Below are 19,629 nucleotides of genomic sequence, written 5' to 3' on the forward strand. Positions count from 1 at the left end.
ACCACTAGAGGGTGCAACTGGTGGAGACCGGGGTTTCCTGCCCTGGTGGCAGGGGCTGTATAAAAGGGGAGCCACCATGCGGCTGCCTCACTCTGGAGTTTGGAATAAAGGACCAAGGTCACTACAGTTTGAGTACAACACATTGCCTCGTGGAGTCATTCATAGATACATTACAGACATAATAACTGGCGACAAGAATACGTGATTATGACTACCTTTGGCACACTAAAAGACTTCGCAGAGGGTGATGATTGGGATGCCTTCACGGACAGGTTCAAGCAATATTTAGTCGCAAACGACCTGGCAGGGGAGACGGACATATTGGTGGAGAAGCGCAAGGCTATACTGCTGACCAGTTGTGGGCCCGAGGTCTACCGCCTCGTCAGGGACTTGCTGGCACCCACGAAGGCCAAGGACAAGTCATACGATGAGCTGACTGAACTAATTTGCGACCAACTAAAACCAAAAGAGAGCATCCTCACGGCCAGGCACAGATTCTACACTCACCGCAGACCTGAGGGCCAGGAGATTGCAAAATATGCTGCCGACCTCAGGAGACTTGCGGCACCGTGTGATTTTGGCACGCATCTCAACGAAGCATTGCGAGACATTTTCATTACAGGAATTGGCCACGTGGGCCTCCTTCACAAGCTATTATCTGCCGACACCACAGTCAACCTGCAGAAAGCCATCAGCATCAGTCAGGCGTTCATGACCTCGACCTGTAGCACCAAGCAAATTATTCATCCTGTGGACTCAAACCCGGCAAGTACTATACACAGAATGGTGCCTTTCACAGGCAAGACTGTAGAATGTGGCTCTGCCCAGGGCAGAGAGCACAGACCTCAGGGTTCCAAAACTCAGAGTCCACCGAGGGTGCTAATCGAGTAGCACCATGCTGGAGGAAACCATAGGGATCTCCAGTGTCGGTTTGCTGAGTACGTATGCATAGCCTGTAACACGAAGGGCCACCTCCAGCATATGTGTAAAAGAAATACAATTCACCGTCTAGCAGAGGAGTCGGTAGATGACTTTGAATCCAGCGGGGAGTATGATGATTTGGCTGGAGAGACAGCTCAGCCCCAAGAAGAAGTGTATGGAGTGTATACCTGCACCACCGATTGTCCTCCAGTGAAGATGGAAGTCGAGATAAACGGTGTTCCAGTCTTCATGGAAGTGGACACGGGAGCGAGCCAATCAGTGATGAGCCAGGATGCCTTTGAGAGGCTATGGAATGAAAAACGACCCGAGCTGGTTCCAGTACAGGAAAAGTTGCGCACCTGCATCAAGGAGCTGATCCCAGTCCATAGTGTAATCCATAATGGCGTGGTGCACAAGTTACCTCTGTGGATTGTTGCAGATGATGGTCCAACACTACTCGGAAGAAGGTGGATGGGGAAGATCCAGTGGAAATGGGAAGACCTCTTCACTCCAGCAATTGATGTCCTCTGTGCTCAGAGGCAGAGCAAAACCTCACCTTCGCTTGGGCCAGGCACCAGAGAACAGACCAGCACATCACCTGATGCACAGACCATCCATCATGACTGCGTGGCAATGATCCGACTGGAACGACCTAAAAGTATCTTCCCAGCTCTAGTAGCAGGACTCCTGGGGAGGAAGATCGAATTCACAGGCACTCTTCCAGCTTTTGTGGTAGAATCACGGGCGAGAAGGATCAAGGCAGTCAACCTCGAGGACAGAGGCAAGATGGCGTCCCTGCTGCAGCGAGGTACAGCATGGCATGGCAGGGTTCCCTTAAAGGAGACCTGCAACCAACTGAACTTAAAGAGACATTGTATGCATGGAAATCAATGTAACGAACCATTTAAGAATGTAAAGAACAAAATATTGTTGTGGGATGTCGGGAATAGAGTGTTCCCAAAAGTAGCAAGCGAGCGAGTTCAGGAGGGTGAAGGCACTGATCCTGATACCCTGCCCCAGGTCTATCCCACACTGCAGGCGCCTGATGGCACTATTCGCCACGGACCTCGAAACAAAAACACCGCCAATACGCGCAGTCAGCCACCGTTGCCCACCACCCGGGTGGAGACGGCACAGCCCCCAGACCCAGTCGCTACCTCGGCCATGTCCGGGAGCAAAAGGTCAGAACCAACGAGTTCCCCAAACGGGACCTGGAACAGCCAGGTTCCCAACACCGTTAGGGAGCAGGCAGAAGATTCTGCAGCTCTCAAAGGAGGACAGGGAGGCCACACACATCTGTGGCTGTGCCCACCACTAGGCAACAGCAAAGGCGCTGAGTCCTGGCAAGGTGAGCGAACTAAGCCCACTCCGCTAGCAGGGGGCACAGCGGCGACTAGGACCCCGTCTGGTTGCTCTGGAACTAGCGTCCTCGCATACCTATACTGCTACCTCAGTACTGACCATGACTGAACCATGAATGCAATCTACCCAATCGTGGCGCACAACTGTAAAACGTAACGAATGTAAGTCACTGAACCCAGGTGTCATGATACAAACTGTAAAAAAAATTTTTTTTTCTTCCTTTCTTTGTACTTGCACTGTGTCTGATCCTGCATGTTAATGTAACGGGCCAGCTGCATGATCTCGTTGTGGGGCAGGGGAATGGATATATGTAGTCATGGACACACACATGGATCACACCCAGTACCCATCGAACCATCCAAACTGGTAACTACTACCCAACGTTGTGGCAAAAGGACTTGGGGGTTAACAGGGAGAGAGCAAAGCCAAAGCACAGCCAAGGTGCAAGGGCTATTGGCACTTAAGTCTGGGGAGAGCTAAGCCAGAGCACATAGTGCAAAAGTAATTGGCACGAAGGACTTGGGGGAGAGTGATGTTATATATGCAGACTATAAATATACTCTCTGTGTATTCACTGTATAGTTGCATAAGATGGAGACTTGTTTACCTGATGTATTATCAATATGGTTTACACTGTGCATATACATGCTGGCACCACTAGATGGTGCAACTGGTGGAGACCGGGGTTTCCTGCCCTGGTGGCAGGGGCTGTATAAAAGGGGAGCCACCATGCGGCTGCCTCGCTCTGGAGTTACGAATAAAGGAACAAGGTCACTACAGTTTGAGTACAACACATTGCCTCGTGGAGTCATTCATAGGTACATTACAGAAATAATAGGCATAAATTAAAATCTCTCAGTTTCCGCAAAGTTTCTGTGCCAGCGTAACTCAGTTAGAGGTACGATTTTTTTGGGTTGGTAATTTTTTACGTCATAACCTGATGTCTGCGCCAGTTTTTCACATTTAAGCAAATTTAGCCAATTTACATTTTTCCTAGGATGGCGTACATGACCACTCCCAAAAAACCTTCTGGGCACTTAAGAAAAACCAGCGCATATTAAAAAATTGGTGCAGAAAGACGCCATTGTTTTTAGGCGAAGTTTTGGAGGGAGTCCAGCAGGCAAAGAATATGCATCATGAAGCTTCATTTTTTCAAAGTCAAGAGGGAGAAAATGGAAGTCTAATACAATTCTCTAATTTTTTATTTTTCTCAAAGCAACACGCCACCACCAAATGTCTCCTCATCGGGCTCGAGGGTTGGAGTGTCGGCTGGCAGAATCGCTCCCTCGCCCAGACACAGGGGCTCGTGGCTCGGCTTCAAAAGAAGCCTGGGGTGGGTGGGGTGGAAGCCGAACTGAAGGGATGAGAACCCTTAGGCTATACAGCAGCTTCAAAAGAAGCATGTGGGGGGTGGCGGGGGGGCGGGGGGAGTTGGTGGATGCTGAGTCCGTGTCTGGGCGAGGGAGTGATTCTGCCGGCCGACCCTCGAGCCCGGTGAGGAGACGTTCGGTCGGTGGTGGGGTGGTACTTTGAAAAAAATAAAAAATTAAAGAATTGTATTAGACTTCGTTGCCCCAAATGTATTCATTAAATGCCTCACTTCCCGTTCTAAGCAAGCCTATTGCGTATGCACAGACCAGGGTGTGGTCCACACTAGGGCATCGACCTTGGGGAGAGAGAGAGGAAAGAAGGTTTAAGTGCTGTCATTTCTGCTGCTGTTTTGAGCTTCTTGCAAAGCTACAATTAAATTATGGGGATAATATTGATAATATCATACATCGTGCAAGGCTTCTGCATGATGGTGCTGCAGAGGGGAAGATTGATTAGGCAGCATCGCGTGAGAAAACTCAGAGCATGTAGGATGATGGGCAGGAGGCCTTACCCACATCGGGTATATCGAGACAGGCGTTCATACCTGCACCTGAGTGATGCAGACTGTGTGAGAAGGCTGCGTTTCTGCAAAGAAGTTGTAACCGAGATCTGTGAATTAATAAAAGCAGACCTGCAGCCTAGAAGCGTCAGGAGGACTGCTTTGTCAGTTGAAGTAAAGGTTACAGCTGCACTTTCATTTTACGCATCTGGATTATTCCAGGCCACAGCTGGGGATGTATGCGCCATTTCTCAACATGCAACACATATCTGCATTATATGCCCGGACTGCTGCACTATATGCCCGGAGGAATGACTACATAAAGTTCCCCATGACCGCCCAGGCAATGCGTGACAGGGCTGTGGGCTTCTCCAGGATTGCTGGCTTCCCAAAGGTACAGTGCTGCATTGATTGTACCCACATCGCCTTGCGAGCACCTTGAGGATTCCGAGATGTACAGGAACAAAAAAGGCTTCCACTCCGTGAATGTGCAGCTTGTCTGTGACGACATGCATCGTGTCATGTTTGTAACTACAATATAACACCACTGTACTACTGTATACACTCAATTTAGATGCACACCTTGACTACAGGGGGTGAACTTGTGGGAGACACTCCTTACCTGATCACACAGGTATATAAAGAGAGGTCCCATGCAGGGTCATCACTTCTGGAGTCCTGTAATAAAGAGTTAAGGTCACAGAATGGCCTTGTCCCTGGAATGTGCCTCGTGTGGTTTCATGCTGTAGAGTAAGGACTTTACATTGGCGACGAGAAACGGGAATTCACAATCCACGAGAATGGCCACCGTAGCACAGAGGAACGGTACTGTGTTGGTGAAGACTGGGACGATTTTGTCGAGAGGCTTCAGCAAAGCTTTGTTACTAAAAACTGGCTGGGGGATGCAGCGGCCGACAAGCGATGGGCTCATCTCCTGACCAGCTGCGGGCCAAAGACTTATGCGCTCATGAAGGACGTCAGACAAAACCTTTGAAGAGCTTAGCAAATTAATCGGGGAGCACCTCAAACCGGCGAGCAGCATACACATGGCTCGACACAGATTCTACATCCGCTGATGTCGTGAAGGACAGAGCATACCGGACTTTGTAGCGGACCTCCGGCGTTTGGCCAGCCTCTAAGTTCACAGACGCCTGCAGGGGGTAGATGCTAAGGGACTTCTTTATCGAAGGCATCGGTCATGCGGGAATTTTCCGCAAATTAATTAAGACCTAGGATTTGACCTTGGAAGCGGCGGCGTTGATAGCTCAAATTTTCATGGCGGGGGAGGAAGAGATGAAAATGATTTACGCGCACAATTCTGCCTCTAACGTGGCGATGGGTCAGGGAGTCAACATCATCAATGCTACTCAGAGCCCCGCAGGCAGGCAGGGGCAGTCCGACATTTACCAGGCAGCAATAGACCCCAGAGCAGGACCCCAACAGAGACAATGGCAGGCTGAACGGACGTTCACGACATCACAGTGGACAATGCGGCCTGGGATGGGGCCATTGACACCCACTAATAGGGTACTTAAGAGCAGTCAAAGGCACAGTCAGCACGGAATGCCTGGCCATAGTTCCTTTTTTCCCAACAATGGAAACTTTAACTCATGCTGGAGGTGTGGGGGAAAACACTCAGCCAGATCTTGCAGATTCCAACAGTTTGTCTGCAGAAACTGCAATCTCAGTGGCCATTTAGCTCAAAGGCGCAGAAAACCTGCAACCAGACTAATATATGAGGCAGATGGACCAGAATAGGGTTCTGTGAGGCAGGATGACTTTTGGGGCAAATCGATGGATGCCGAGGTTCAGTGGGTCCATGCGGCGAATATTCACAGTTCATACACCAAAACGCCACCAATGATGATGAGGGTTTTGTTGAACGGTATCCCAGTACGCATGGAGCTGGACACTGGGGCCAGCCAGTCACTCATGGGCGTTCAGCAATTTGAGAAGCTATGGCCACTCAAAGCCAGTAGACCCAAATTAGAACGTACTGAGACACAATTATGGATCGTATTCCAGGACGACATCCTCATCACGGGTCGAGACACTGAGGAACACCTCCACAACCTGGAGGAGGTGCTACGCTAACTGGACAGGGTAAGCCTGCGACTCGAAGTCTAAATGCATGTCCTTAGCTCCTGAGGTTGAGTTTCTGGGCAGGAGGGTTGCTGCAGATGGGATTCGGCCCACCGAATCCAAAACAGAGGCGATTCGATGAGCACCCAGGCCCTGCAACACATCGGAGTTGCGTTCATTCCTGGGACTGTTGAACTATTTCGGGAACTTTCTGCCGAACTTGAGCACGTTGTTGGAGCCGCTACACGTGCTCCTGCGTAAGGGTTGCGATTGGTTTTGGGGGGACTGTCAGGAACGGGCTTTTGATCGGGCGCGAAACCTACTTTGTTCAAACAAGTTGTTGACCCTGTAAGACCCCTGTAAACGTTTAGTTCTGACGTGATGCATCGTCCTATGGGGTTGGGTGCGTGTTGCAGCAGGGTAATGCTGACTACTATGTGTGCGGGAAGTGTGTCCAGCTGCAGCTCCTGACAGACCGCATGACGGCACTGGAGCTGCGGATGGACTCACTCTGGAGCATGCGCGATGCTGAGAATGTTGTGGATAGCACATTTAGTGAGTTGGTCACACCGCAGGTAAGGGTTAGGACAGATAGTGAATGGGTGACCAAGAGACAAGGCAAGAGCAGGAAGGTAGTGCAGGAGTCCCCTGCGGTCATCTCCCTCCAAAACAGATATACCGTTTTGGATACTGTTGGGAGAGATGACTTACCAGGGGAAGGCACCAGCAGCCAGGTTCATGGCACCATGGGTGGCTCTGCTGCACAGAAGGGTGGGAAAAAGAGTGGGAGAGCTATAGTGATAGGGGACTCTATTGTAAGGGGAATAGATAGGAGTTTCTGCGGCTGCAACCGAGACTCCAGGATGGTATGTTGCCGCCCTGGTGCAAGGGTCAAGGATGTCTCGGAGCGGCTGCAGTGCATTCTGGAGAGGGAGGGTGAACAGCCAGTTGTCGTGGTACATGTAGGTACCAACGATATAGGTAAGAAGCGGGAAGAGGTCCTACCAGCTGAATTTAGGGAGCTAGGAGTTAAATTAAAAAGTAGGACCTCCAAGGTAGTAATCTCTGGATTGCTACCAGTGCCACGTGCTAATCAGAGTAGAGGGAACAGGATAGTTAGAATAAATACGTGGCTTGAGCAGTGGTGCAAGAGGGAGGGATTCAAATTCCTGGGACATTGGAACCAGTTCTGGGGGAAGTGGGACCTGTACAAAAGGGACGGTCTGCACTTGGGCAGGACTGGAACTGATGTCCTTGGGGTAACATTTGCTAATGCAGTTCGGGAGTGTTTAAACTAATATGGCAGGGGGATGGGAACCTATGCAGCGAGACAGGGCGAAGTAATATGGAGTCAGAAACAGATGGTAGAAAGGTAAAAAGCAATAGTGGAAGGGCGAGTAAACAAAGGCAAGAAACAAAAAGGACCACACTACATCATAATTCTAAAAGGACAAAGGCTGTTAAAAAAAACAAGCCTGAAGGCTTTGTGTCTTAATTCAAGGAGTATCCGTAATAAGGTGGATGAATTAACTGTGCAAGTAGATGTTAACAGATATGATGTGATTGGGATTACAGAGACGTGGCTCCAGGATGATCAGGGCTGGGAACTCAACATCCAAGGGTATTCAACATTCAGGAAGGATAGAATAAAAGGAAAAGGAGATGGGGTAGCATTGCTGGTTAAAGAGGAGATTAATGCAATAGTTAGGAAGGACATTAGCTTGGATGATGTGGAATCGATATGGGTAGAGCTGCAGAACACCAAAGGGCAAAAAACGTTAGTGGGAGTTGTGTACAGACCTCCAAACAGTAGTAGTGATGTTGGGGAGGGCATCAAACAGGAAATTAGGGGTGAATGTAATAAAGGTGCAGCAGTTATCATGGGTGACTTTAATATGCACATAGATTGGGCTAACCAAACTGGAAGCAATACGGTGGAGGAGGATTTCCTGGAGTGCATAAGGGATGGTTTTCTAGACCAATATGTCGAGGAACCAACTAGGGGGGAGGCCATCTTAGACTGGGTGTTGTGTAATGAGAGAGGATTAATTAGCAATCTCGTTGTGCGAGGCCCCTTGGGGAAGCGTGACCATAATATGGTGGAATTCTACATTAGGATGGGAATGAAACAGTTAATTCAGAGACCATGGTCTAGAACTTAAAGAAGGGTAACTTTGAAGGTATGAGGCGTGAATTGGCTAGGATAGATTGGCGAATGATAGATTGGCGAATGATACCTAAGGGGTTGACTGTGGATGGGCAATGGCAGACATTTAGAGACCGCATGGGTGAACTACAACAATTCTACATCCCTGTCTGGCGTAAAAATAAAAAAGGGAAGGTGGCTCAACCGTGGCTATCAAGGGAAATCAGGGATAGTATTAAAGCCAAGGAAGTGGCATACAAATTGGCCAGAAATAGCAGCGAACCCGGACACTGGGAGAAATTTAGAACTTAGCAGAGGAGGACAAAGGGTTTGATTAGGGCAGGGAAAATAGAGTACGAGAGGAAGCTTGCAGGGAACATTAAGACGGACTGCAAAAGCTTCTATAGATATGTAAAGAGAAAAAGGTTAGTAAAGACAAATGTAGGTCCCCTGCAGTCAGAATCAGGGGAAGTCATAACGGGGAACAAAGAAATGGCAGACCAATTGAACAAGTACTTTGGTTTGGTATTCACTAAGGAGGACACAAACAACCTTCCGGATATAAAAGGGGTCAGAGGGTCGAGCAAGAAGGAGGAACTGAGGGAAATCCTTATTAGTCGGGAAATTGTGTTGGGGAAATTGATGGGAATGAAGGCTGATAAATCCCCAGGGCCTGATGGACTGTATCCCAGAGTACTTAAGGAGGTGGCCTTGGAAATAGCGGATGCATTGACAGTCATTTTCTAACATTCCATAGACTCTAGATCAGTTCCTATGGAGTGGAGGGTAGCCAATGTAACCCCACTTTTGAAAAAAGGAGGGAGAGAGAAAACAGGGAATTATAGATCGGTCAGCCTGACATCGGTAGTGGGTAAAATGATGGAATAAATTATTAAGGATGTCATAGCAGCGCATTTGGAAAGAGGTGACATGATAGGTCCAAGTCAGCATGGATTTGTGAAAGGGAAATCATGCTTGACAAATCTTCTGGAATTTTTTGAGGATGTTTCCAGTAAAGTGGACAAGGGAGAACCAGTTGATGTGGTATATTTGGACTTTCAGAAGGCTTTCGACAAGGTCCCACACAAGAGATTAATGTGCAAAGTTAAAGCACATGGGATTGGGGGTAGTGTGCTGACGTGGATTGAGAACTGGTTGTCAGACAGGAAGCAAAGAGTAGGAGTAAATGGGTACTTTTCAGAATGGCAGGCAGTGACTAGTGGGGTACCGCAAGGTTCTGTGCTGGGGCCCCAGCTGTTTACATTGTACATTAATGATTTAGACGAGGGGATTAAATGTAGTATCTCCAAATTTGCGGATGACACTAAGTTGGATGGCAGTGTGAGCTGCGAGGAGGATGCTATGAGGCTGCAGAGTGACTTGGATAGGTTAGGTGAGTGGGCAAATGCATGGCAGATGAAGTATAATGTGGATAAATGTGAGGTTATCCACTTTGGTGGTAAAAACAGAGAGACAGACTATTATCTGAATGGTGACAGATTAGGAAAAGGGGAGGTGCAACGAGACCCGGGTGTCATGGTACATCAGTCATTGAAGGTTGGGATGCAGGCACAGCAGGCGGTTAAGAAAGCAAATGGCATGTTGGCCTTCATAGCGAGGAGATTTGAGTACAGGGGCAGGGAGGTGTTGCTACAGTTGTACAGGGCCTTGGTGAGGCCACACCTGGAGTATTGTGTACAGTTTTGGTCTCCTAACCTGAGGAAGGACATTCTTGCTATTGAGGGAGTGCAGCGAAGATTCACCAGACTGATTCCCAGGATGGTGGGACTGACCTATCAAGAAAGACTGGATCAACTGGGCTTGTATTCACTGGAGTTCAGAAGAATGAGAGGGGACCTCATAGAAACATTTAAAATTCTGATGGGTTTCGACAGGTTAGATGCAGGAAGAATGTTCCCAATGTTGGGGAAGTCCAGAACCAGGCGTCACAGACTAAGGATAAGGGGTAAGCCATTTCGGACCAAGATGAGGAGAAACTTCTTCACCCAGAGAGTGGTGAACCTGTGGAATTCTCTACCACAGAAGGTTGTTGATGCCAATTCACTAAATATATTCAAAAAGGAGTTAGATGTAGTCCTTACTACTCGGGGGATCAAGGGGTATGGCGAGAAAGCAGGAATGGGGTACTGAAGTTGCATGTTCAGCCATGAACTCATTGAATGGCGGTGCAGGCTCGAAGGGCCGAATGGCCTAGTCCTGCACCTATTTTCTATGTCTATGTTTCTATGTCAGCTACAACCTGTGGCTTATGCCTCCAGGTCGCTCTCTCAAGCAGAACGGGGATATGGGATGGTCGAGAAGGAAGCGCTTGCATGTGTCTATGGTGTAAAAAAAAAATGCATCAGTACCTCTTCGGTAGGAAGTTTGAATTAGAGACGGACCACAAGCCACTCACATCCCTGTTGTCAGACAGCAAGGCTGTCAATGCCAACGCATCAGCTTGCATACAGCGGTGGGCTCTCACGCTAGCTGCTGATGACTACTCCATCCGGCACCGGCCCGGCACTGAAAACTGCGCTGATGCGCTCAGCAGGCTCCCACTGGCCACCACCGAGGGGGCAGCTGAGCAAAACGCTGAGATGTCATGGTTGTCGATGCCTTTGACAGTGCTGGCTCCACCATCACAGCCCGCCAGATCAAAATCTGGACAAACAGAGATCCCCTCCTATCCTTGATTCAGAAATGTGTCCTGACTGGGGATTGGGCACCTGCACACGGAGCATGCACTGAGGAGGTCAGACCGTTCCACAGGCGGATGAGCTCTCCATCCAAGCCGACTGCCTACAATGGGGCAGCCGGGTAGTCATGCCCCAGAAGGGCGGGGAGGCATTCATCAGGAAACTCCACAGTGAGCACCCAGGCATTGTGATGATATAGGCCATTGTCCGGTCATACGTTTGGTGGCCTGGAATTGATTCCGACCTGGAACACTGTGTTCGCAGGTGCACGACCTGTGCCCAGCTGGGTAATGCCCCCAGGGAGGCCCCGCTCAGCCCGTGGCCCTGGCCCACCAAGCCATGGTCACGCATTCACGTTGACTACGCGGGCCCGTTTATGGGGAAGATGTTCCTCGTTGTAGTAGATGCCTACTCGAACTGGATCGAGTGCATCATCCTGAATTCATGCACGTCATCCACCACCGTGGAAAGCCTACGTGCGATCTTTGCAATCTATGGCTTGCCAGACACCCTGGTTAGTGATAATGGCCCGTGTTTCACGAGCTATGAATTCCGGGAGTTTATGTCGGGCAATGGCATCAACCACGTCAGGACTGCGCCGTTCAAGCCGGCCTCCAATGGACAGGCGGAATGGGCAGTCCAAATCATTAAGCAAGGTATGCTCAGAATTCAAGGACCCTCCCTACAATGCCGCCTATCGCGCCTCTTGCTGGCCTATAGATCCCGCCTGCACTCGCTCACGGCGGTCCCGCCCGCAAGCTACTCATGAAACGGACGCTCAAAACTCGATTGTCCCTCATCCACCCAGTCCTGACCGACATAGTTGAGGGCAAGCGCAAGTTACAAAACGAGTACCATGACCGTAATTCAAGGGGGAGATGTATAGAAATAAATGATCCTGTATTCGTTCTCAATCACGCCATGGGGCCCAAATTGCTTGAGGGTACTGTAATTGGCAAAGAGGGGAATAGGGTCATCGTGGTAAAACTCAACAATGGCCAGATATGCCGTAAGCATCTGGATCAAGTAAAAAAAAAAAGGTTCAGCATGGACACGGAGGAACCTGAAGAAGACCATGAGATGGAGCTCACACTACCACCAGCGAACGTGAAACAAGAGCAATCAGAAGAATGCACAGTCCCTGAGGTCAGCCCGGACAGGCCGGAATCACCACAGGCGACAGACACTCACGTCAGTGTCCAACAACCAGAGCCCCAACTGCGGCGCTCCACGAGGGAGCGTAGACCACCTGAAAGACTAAACCTATGATCCCAGTAAGACTTTGGGGGGGGAGGGGCGGGGGGGGGGGGGAGGTGATGTCATGCTTCTAACTACAATGCAACACCACTGTACTACTGTATACACTCAACTTAGATGCACACCTTGACCACAGGGGCTGAACTTGTGGGAGACACTCCTTACCTGATCACACAGGTATATAAAGGGAGGTCCCACGCAGGGTCATCATTTCTGGAGTCCTGTAATAAAGAGTTCAGGTCATAGAGTGGCCTTGTCCCTGGAATGTGCCTCGTGTGGTTTCATGCAGTAGAGTAAGGACTTTACACATCGCATCATGGCAGTTGATGCGAGATACCCTGGTAGCACCCATGATGCGTTCATCCTACACGAGAGAGCTATGTCTGCCATGTTTCAGCAGCAGCCAGAAGGGCAGAGCTGGCTGCTGGGAGACAAAGGGTACGGCTTCGCCACCTGGCTCATGATGTCCCTACACGTAACCCGGACGGAAGCTGACTGGGAATACAACATGTCGCACATTGCGATGTGCAGCATAATAGAGAGGACCATTCGCATCTTGAAGCAGCATTTCCGATGCCTGGACCATTCCGGAGGCTCCCTTGAGATTGTCGGTCAGTTCACTGTTGTGTGCTGCATGCTGCATAACTTAGCCATCATGAGGCAGCAGCAGCTGGTAGTCGAAGACCCACCTGAGGTGAGAGTAGCTGATGAGGAGGAACATGCAGATGATGAGGAGGAGGAGAAGGAAGAGGAAGCCATGTGACTACTTAAACCCGGAGCATGACAACGGAGGAGGGCGGGCCGTTGTGCCCGTTTAACGATTGCTCGAGCCTTGCGCCAGCAGCTCATCCGTGAACGCTTTGCTACCTGAAGGCTCAGCGGCAACTATTCCAAATGGACCATGTTTACTGTTTGGACCTGTTCTGTAATGTTGTGTTGTCTTAATAATGTAACAAATAATGGAAATGATTCAATTATAATTTAAAATATATTTTATTCAAAAGTTTAACATTTGTTTGTACTTAACTTTAATAAAAATATTCTTGTATCAAACTTTAAGGTATTCAGTTAAGATCACTTACAAACTAAGATCACTTACAAACTTTTATACTTGTAAATTTACATCACTTATAAAAAACTTTTAATTTGAGAACAGTTACAACAGTAACAACAACAGCAGCAGAAAAGAAGGGCTGCACTCATCTCTCCTCCACCTTATTTTAAGACTGCCCGCTGCGCTTGGTCGTGGTGACTACACCCCTGCCCGCAGACGGTGGCGCAGCATTTCTCGGGTTGGTACCAAGCTTATTCTTTCGAGCATATCGGGTAATGCGTACTTCTTGATGTTGGGCGTGGGCAGGCGGTAATGTGGAAGGACCGGCTTGGGCCTCTTCAGAGGCTGGTCTGGGGATTGGAGTGGGAGTGGCAGTTGATTCCATCAATGGCTGTGGAGTCTGATGTGTTCCCTTATTGCTGCAGCTAACTCCGACATTCCCTCCCTCATGTGCCCTGACAGTGTCTCAACTACCTGCAACATTCCCTCCCTCATGTTCACCGACAGTGTATCAGCTACCTGCGACATTCCCTCCCTCATGTGCACCGACAGTGTAGTAGCTACCTGCGACATTCCCTCCGTCATGTGCTCGGACAGTGTTCCCATTTCTCGTGAGAGTATTGTTACTTCTCCCGACAGTCCCGATAACTCATCACCCACCCCACTGATGGGGTCCAGGAGTGATCGCATAAGGTCAATGCTCTCCGCACTCATTGCCATCATCTGAACCACATCTGTTAGATCCTGCACTGCAGAAAAGCGCTGCTGAACTCTCCTTCCCCTCTTCACCCTGGGTGTGGCTTGCTGCATCCCACTGGGACCAGCAGCCTCAGATGGTGGGGCCCTTGGTGTGCCTCGCTGCATCCCACTGGGACCCGCAGCCTTAGACCATGCGAAACCATGGAATGTCCCAACGCTTGTACCACTCAGGAAAGGGGCTGGCACCTCAATGGACACTCCTCCAGAGTGAGTACAACAGTGGGGGCTTCATCCTCCCCCTGATCCTCCCCCTAACCCCCATGCTCTTGGTCTGGAAGCTGGGATTGGAAGATGTTCTCCTCTTCAGGCTCATCCTCATCTGAATCTTCTTCTGCATCGGCTTCAGCCTCACCAGGGTTGGTCTCAAGTTCTGCAAAATATAACAGAACAGACAAATGGTTAGCAGCAGAGGAGGGGGCAGGGTGGGTGGCATGAGTAGGCTCACACAGTTTAGGCAGCAGGCTCATTTGAAGGACCATGATGAATGATAGCACATTACATCAACCGAAGCGTAGCTGACAGAGACATCCCTATGAACCAAAGCATGGCTAGCCCGTGCAGTACTTGACTTTTAGCAAAGCCAGAATGTGGAATTTGCAGGACTTACCCTCTCCCTCGAGTGTGGACCCAGCTTGTGCAGTGGTGGTTGCTTTTCTCCAGGCAGGACCCATCAAAGCCATGCTTTGGTTCATAGGGATGTCTCTGTCAGCTACGCTTCGGTTGATGCAATGTGTTATCATTCATCGTGGCACTTCAAATGAGCCTGTTGCCTGCGCTGTGTGAGCCTACTCATGCCACCCACCCTCCTCTGCTGCTAACCATTTGTCTGTTCTGTTATATTTTGCAGAACTTGAGACCAAGTGTGTCAGTGGGTACAGATTTGCCGGGCCTCCTCCTGTTCGAGTTCTCTCTCTTTTGTTGTGTGCCATCTTCCTCTGCAAAGATGAAAATATAACTTTTTAGAGAGGGTGTCTTTCTGCTGGGTGGGACATGCAGATGGTCACATTTACAATTGCAATTCTAGTGAATAAATGAAAATATTACTTACACTAACTGCTTGACCTGCACTTCTTTTTGCACTGGCCTTCAGACCTTGGGATGGTCATCATTGCACAGTAATCTTCTGCAAGTCGGTTCCAGCGTTTCTTCATTCCTTTTGGTGAAACTTGTATGTGGCCTCTGCTAGTGTCCAGCTTGTGCCATCTGGCCTCCATTACAGTAACTAGTACCTCCACTTCCTCTTGTGAGAAATTCTTAGTCCTTGAGCCACGTTGCATATTGCAGCTATGATTTTTCCACTGAGAATTAAAGTTCTCACACAACACTCAAAGTTCTCACACACAACTGGCTCTTTAAAAATGGCTGAATGCAGACCGGGAAGTGTACTGGGCATTTTTTTCCCCGCGCATGCGCAGAAGGGGGGCTTCACTTTTTTCAGTGCAGACATTAGGCTCCAACCCCCGAAGCTAAAGAACAGGCTGCGCGGCGCCAATTAAAAGAATTAGAATGGTGAAACTTGCAAGTTATTTTTTTGGAGTAGTCGGGGCCAAAAAAAATGGACGTAACTCTTGAAATTCGCAAAAAAACGGCATTGGGGAAAATTGAGCCCTATGTGCTGTAATCAAGTACAAGTTTTTTTGGAGGTGATTGTTCATACATTTGTCTAAATACAGAATCCCAGTTGTTTTTTGGCATTGAGTTTTAACCTGTCACAGACACTGCTCTCTTTCTACTTGATGTGTTTGCTCCATATTAGATTGTTTAGTTCCCAATATTAGGAATTTGAGCATTTGAACTGTGAGTTTCAATACAAGGATAATTAGTTGTCTGATTGTAGAAGTATGTTGTTAGGTCAGGAATTGACTCTAATTAGCCCCACAGTTCTAGTAGTAATTTAACGATTACAGGCATGAATGTTGTAAACAAGCTAGCTTAGTTTTAATTAACACCATTCTACCAATTTTATATAAATCTGTCTGAAAGATCAAAACTAAACATATGCCTATGTATGAATGCACCTAACCAGTTAAAGTAAGCAATTTTTTTTTTCCAGAAGTATTTGTTCGGCTGAAGGTGTATTTTAAACACAATTTAAAAAAATGTTTTAGGCAACCCACCCTCATCCCAGCTAGTTATCTCTGTGTCAGGTACAATGTTAAAAATTATACAAGGCTATCACATTAGAAATTGCTGCCTGGCAAATTTTAATGCTTCCCCCTTCCACCTTGGCATCACCTTCTCCCTTTGTAAACCAAACTGAACCCCTACCCACCTTTTGAGGAGTGCTATAAAAATGCTCCTCTCTTTTACCAACAATGAATGCACCTCCCCATTAAGCTGCTGCAGGCCTTTAAGAATCTATAGCAGCGCCTGCTTTCCCCCCTCCTAATTGATGAGTTGCCTGTGGGGAACACATTTTGCACAGGTCACTCTACCATGCTAATGAGGGGACGACTTGAAAATTGGGACAGGACCCCTGGCCACTCCTCCAGGGCGCCCACTGCCCTTGTCCCATCCACTTCCTGACCATTTCTTGCTGAACTTTTTTAATAATGGAACTGCCACTGTTAATCATCCATCTTTAAGTGTCAGCTTGTCCCAGTTGTAGCACTCGTGTCAGAGTAAGACGATCATAATCTGAGATGACACACTGCAGTGCAGTACTGAGGGAGCCCCATTGTTGGAAGTGCTGTCTCAGCTGAAACATTAAACCGAGGCCATGTCTGCCTGTTCAGGTGGATGTAAAAGATCCCATGCCACAACTTGAAGAAGAGCAGGGGAGTTCACCCGATGTCCTGGCCAACATCTATCCCTTAACCAACACCTGAAACAGATTAACTGTGTGCATATTGGCTGTCATGTTTGCTTTCAAAACAACAATTACTATACTTCAAAAGCATTTAATTGGTTGTGAAGCGCTTTGGAACACCGTGGGGACATGAACGGTACTTTCTAAATGCAAATTCTTTCTGTTCCATTCCTCGCCTCTTTTTTTCCATATAAATGTGGAGAACCCAGGCTATTTTTCTGCAAACTAGTTTATTAAAAGCAATAGCTCTCGAATCCTTCAGCTTGGTAGTTGTAAAACACCTTTAAACTCAATGAGGAGTCAATGAGGACTCTAGTTGATCCATGATTATAGCGCAGTTTGGCCACCGAACATGGGTTCCTGAAAGAAGGCATGAGATCAGTGTGCAAGAAAGGAGAATTGGTGCAATATAAAGGCATCATGGCAGCTGTAAGGAAAATGGGCACAGACCTGCATGATCGGTGGCTGGTCATCACATACCAATTGTACAGTAAAAGAGTGGTAGCCCTTGCAATTAATGAAGGCAGTCACGTTGTGTGAAGGAGCCCTCAGGTGATATGGGTGTAGTCAATGATGCCCTGGACTTGGGAGAATCCTTCAATCTATGCAAGCCCCAGAACCCTATCCGGGTGTTAATAGGGAAAGTAATGAATGTGTTACAAACAAGGCATCAGTCACCTGTTTAATGCAAGCATGAACTGAAGACTGACTGATGTAACTGATGCCCTGAGCTCTATTGACATGAGAAATTCTCATGAATATTAATTCTGGTAAAGTTTTTTTGTATTACTAAATTATTAAATGCAAAAGTGAAAATTGTCAAGCCATTCTGATTGAACTGTTTAGGATTTATTAATTATTGATAGGATAATGTTTCATTTCATTTGTGAAATTACTTGACATGTAGCTCAGCTCCGAAAGTGCCAACTTTGTGTGGTTTATATTAATGAACCCAAATTCTTTCTAAAAAAACTTTTCTTGGCAAGACAAGCTAGCAGCAGCATTTGATTAACAGAGCTATCTCATTATGTGACACTGCCAGCATGTAAAATATGCTGTGAGCTTATTCCACAAGTTGCTGAAGGTGAAAATAATCATTCAGCAAACTCTTTCAGTTTTCACATAACTCTAGAGCTGGAAAATAAAGCATTGCATCAATGGGTTTGTGTTTTAATTTTTTTCTTCCCATCCACTTTTCGCTTTTTCTGTCCTGAAGCTGGAGTACAGTGCCACAGGTGCTGGATGCTGTCCTTTTTCTTGTCCAAGTGGCTATTCCAGTGGGGTGAGTCGGGGGCAGGGAGGCGGGGCGGGGAGCGGGGAATTTTAAAAGCCATCGCCCTCCCCCCCGCCCAGCAGAATCCGGATGGGGAGTAGTTTGGGCCATGCAATTTTAAACAACCAGCTGCTGCCTCATCCGCCCTTTTCTAATGGGGAGTTGGCTGATGGATCTAAACGAGGCCCGGGAGTTAAAATAGTCCAGGCCTCAAATTAATGATGTCAAGAGGATTTAGCGCTCACCCCGCCTGCCCATCTGAAACCCACTCCCAGTTAAAATCCCACCATGTGTGAAAGAAAGGAACAAATAACTGGCATTTATATAGTACCTTATCACATCTCTCAAAAATATCATAAAGATCTTTGAATGACTTTAACATGCAGTCACTGTTGTTATGTCAGTGAACATGACATCCATTTTGTGCACAGCAATGTCCCACAAATAGCAATAAGATAAATAATCAGTTAATTTTTCTACTAATGTTTGCTGAAGGAAGAATGTTGTCCAGGGTAGTGGGAGATCTCCCTGCTCTTCTTCAAACAGCATTTTGTGCACAAACTGCCTGCTGCATTTCCTACATTACAATAGTGACTATACTTCAAAAAGTATTTCATTTCATTGGCTATAAGGTGTTTTGGGACATCCTGAAGTCATAAAAAGTGCCATATAAATCCAAGTCTTTCTGTCAGTGGGATCGTTAACATCCACCTGAACAATGGAGCAGTCCCTCAGTATCAGCCTAGACTATGTGCTCAAATCATAGACAATGAGTGTTGGCAGGCCATTGACCGTTGGTTGGGAGTGTGAAGGAATCACAGCCAAGCAAGATTCTGTCCATGGCCAATGTCCAAAAGCATGTACTTTCCAGCAAGGATTTCTGGATAACAATCAGGAACTCTGGCTGATTTCCCCCCTGCCTCCACAGTCCAGGGGCACTGAAACAAATTGTCATGCACCTATTGCCACCCCAAACCTGTGATCAGCTAACTGCACAAACCAAAATTGGAGCTGGGACCTTCTGGTCTGTATGGTAATTGGACCATCAGGAAAAATAGCATGAACAAGTTTACAGCCTTATGTTTGTTGGTATACTGTGTAATTTCAAAACATATGATTAATGTCGCCTAATTTACACACAACTATATTGCATAAGCTATACAGATATATCTAATTACAGAAATTAAACTGGTCTGACAGGGTTGATTTCTGTCTCTATGTCCTGATGAATTGTTTTTGATGGCTTAGTGTCCTCATTTTCATTCAGGTCAACAATTGTTGTTGAAAACAAGACAAAAATGAATTCCCTTGTTATTTTTTAATTCGTTTTGCTCACGCACACTAAATGGAAGGATAACCTGGCAACCTTGTAACCATCTTCTGCTCTTTAGAATCAA

Source organism: Pristiophorus japonicus, chromosome X (genome assembly GCF_044704955.1).
Source record: "Pristiophorus japonicus isolate sPriJap1 chromosome X, sPriJap1.hap1, whole genome shotgun sequence".
NCBI lineage: Eukaryota > Metazoa > Chordata > Chondrichthyes > Pristiophoridae > Pristiophorus > Pristiophorus japonicus.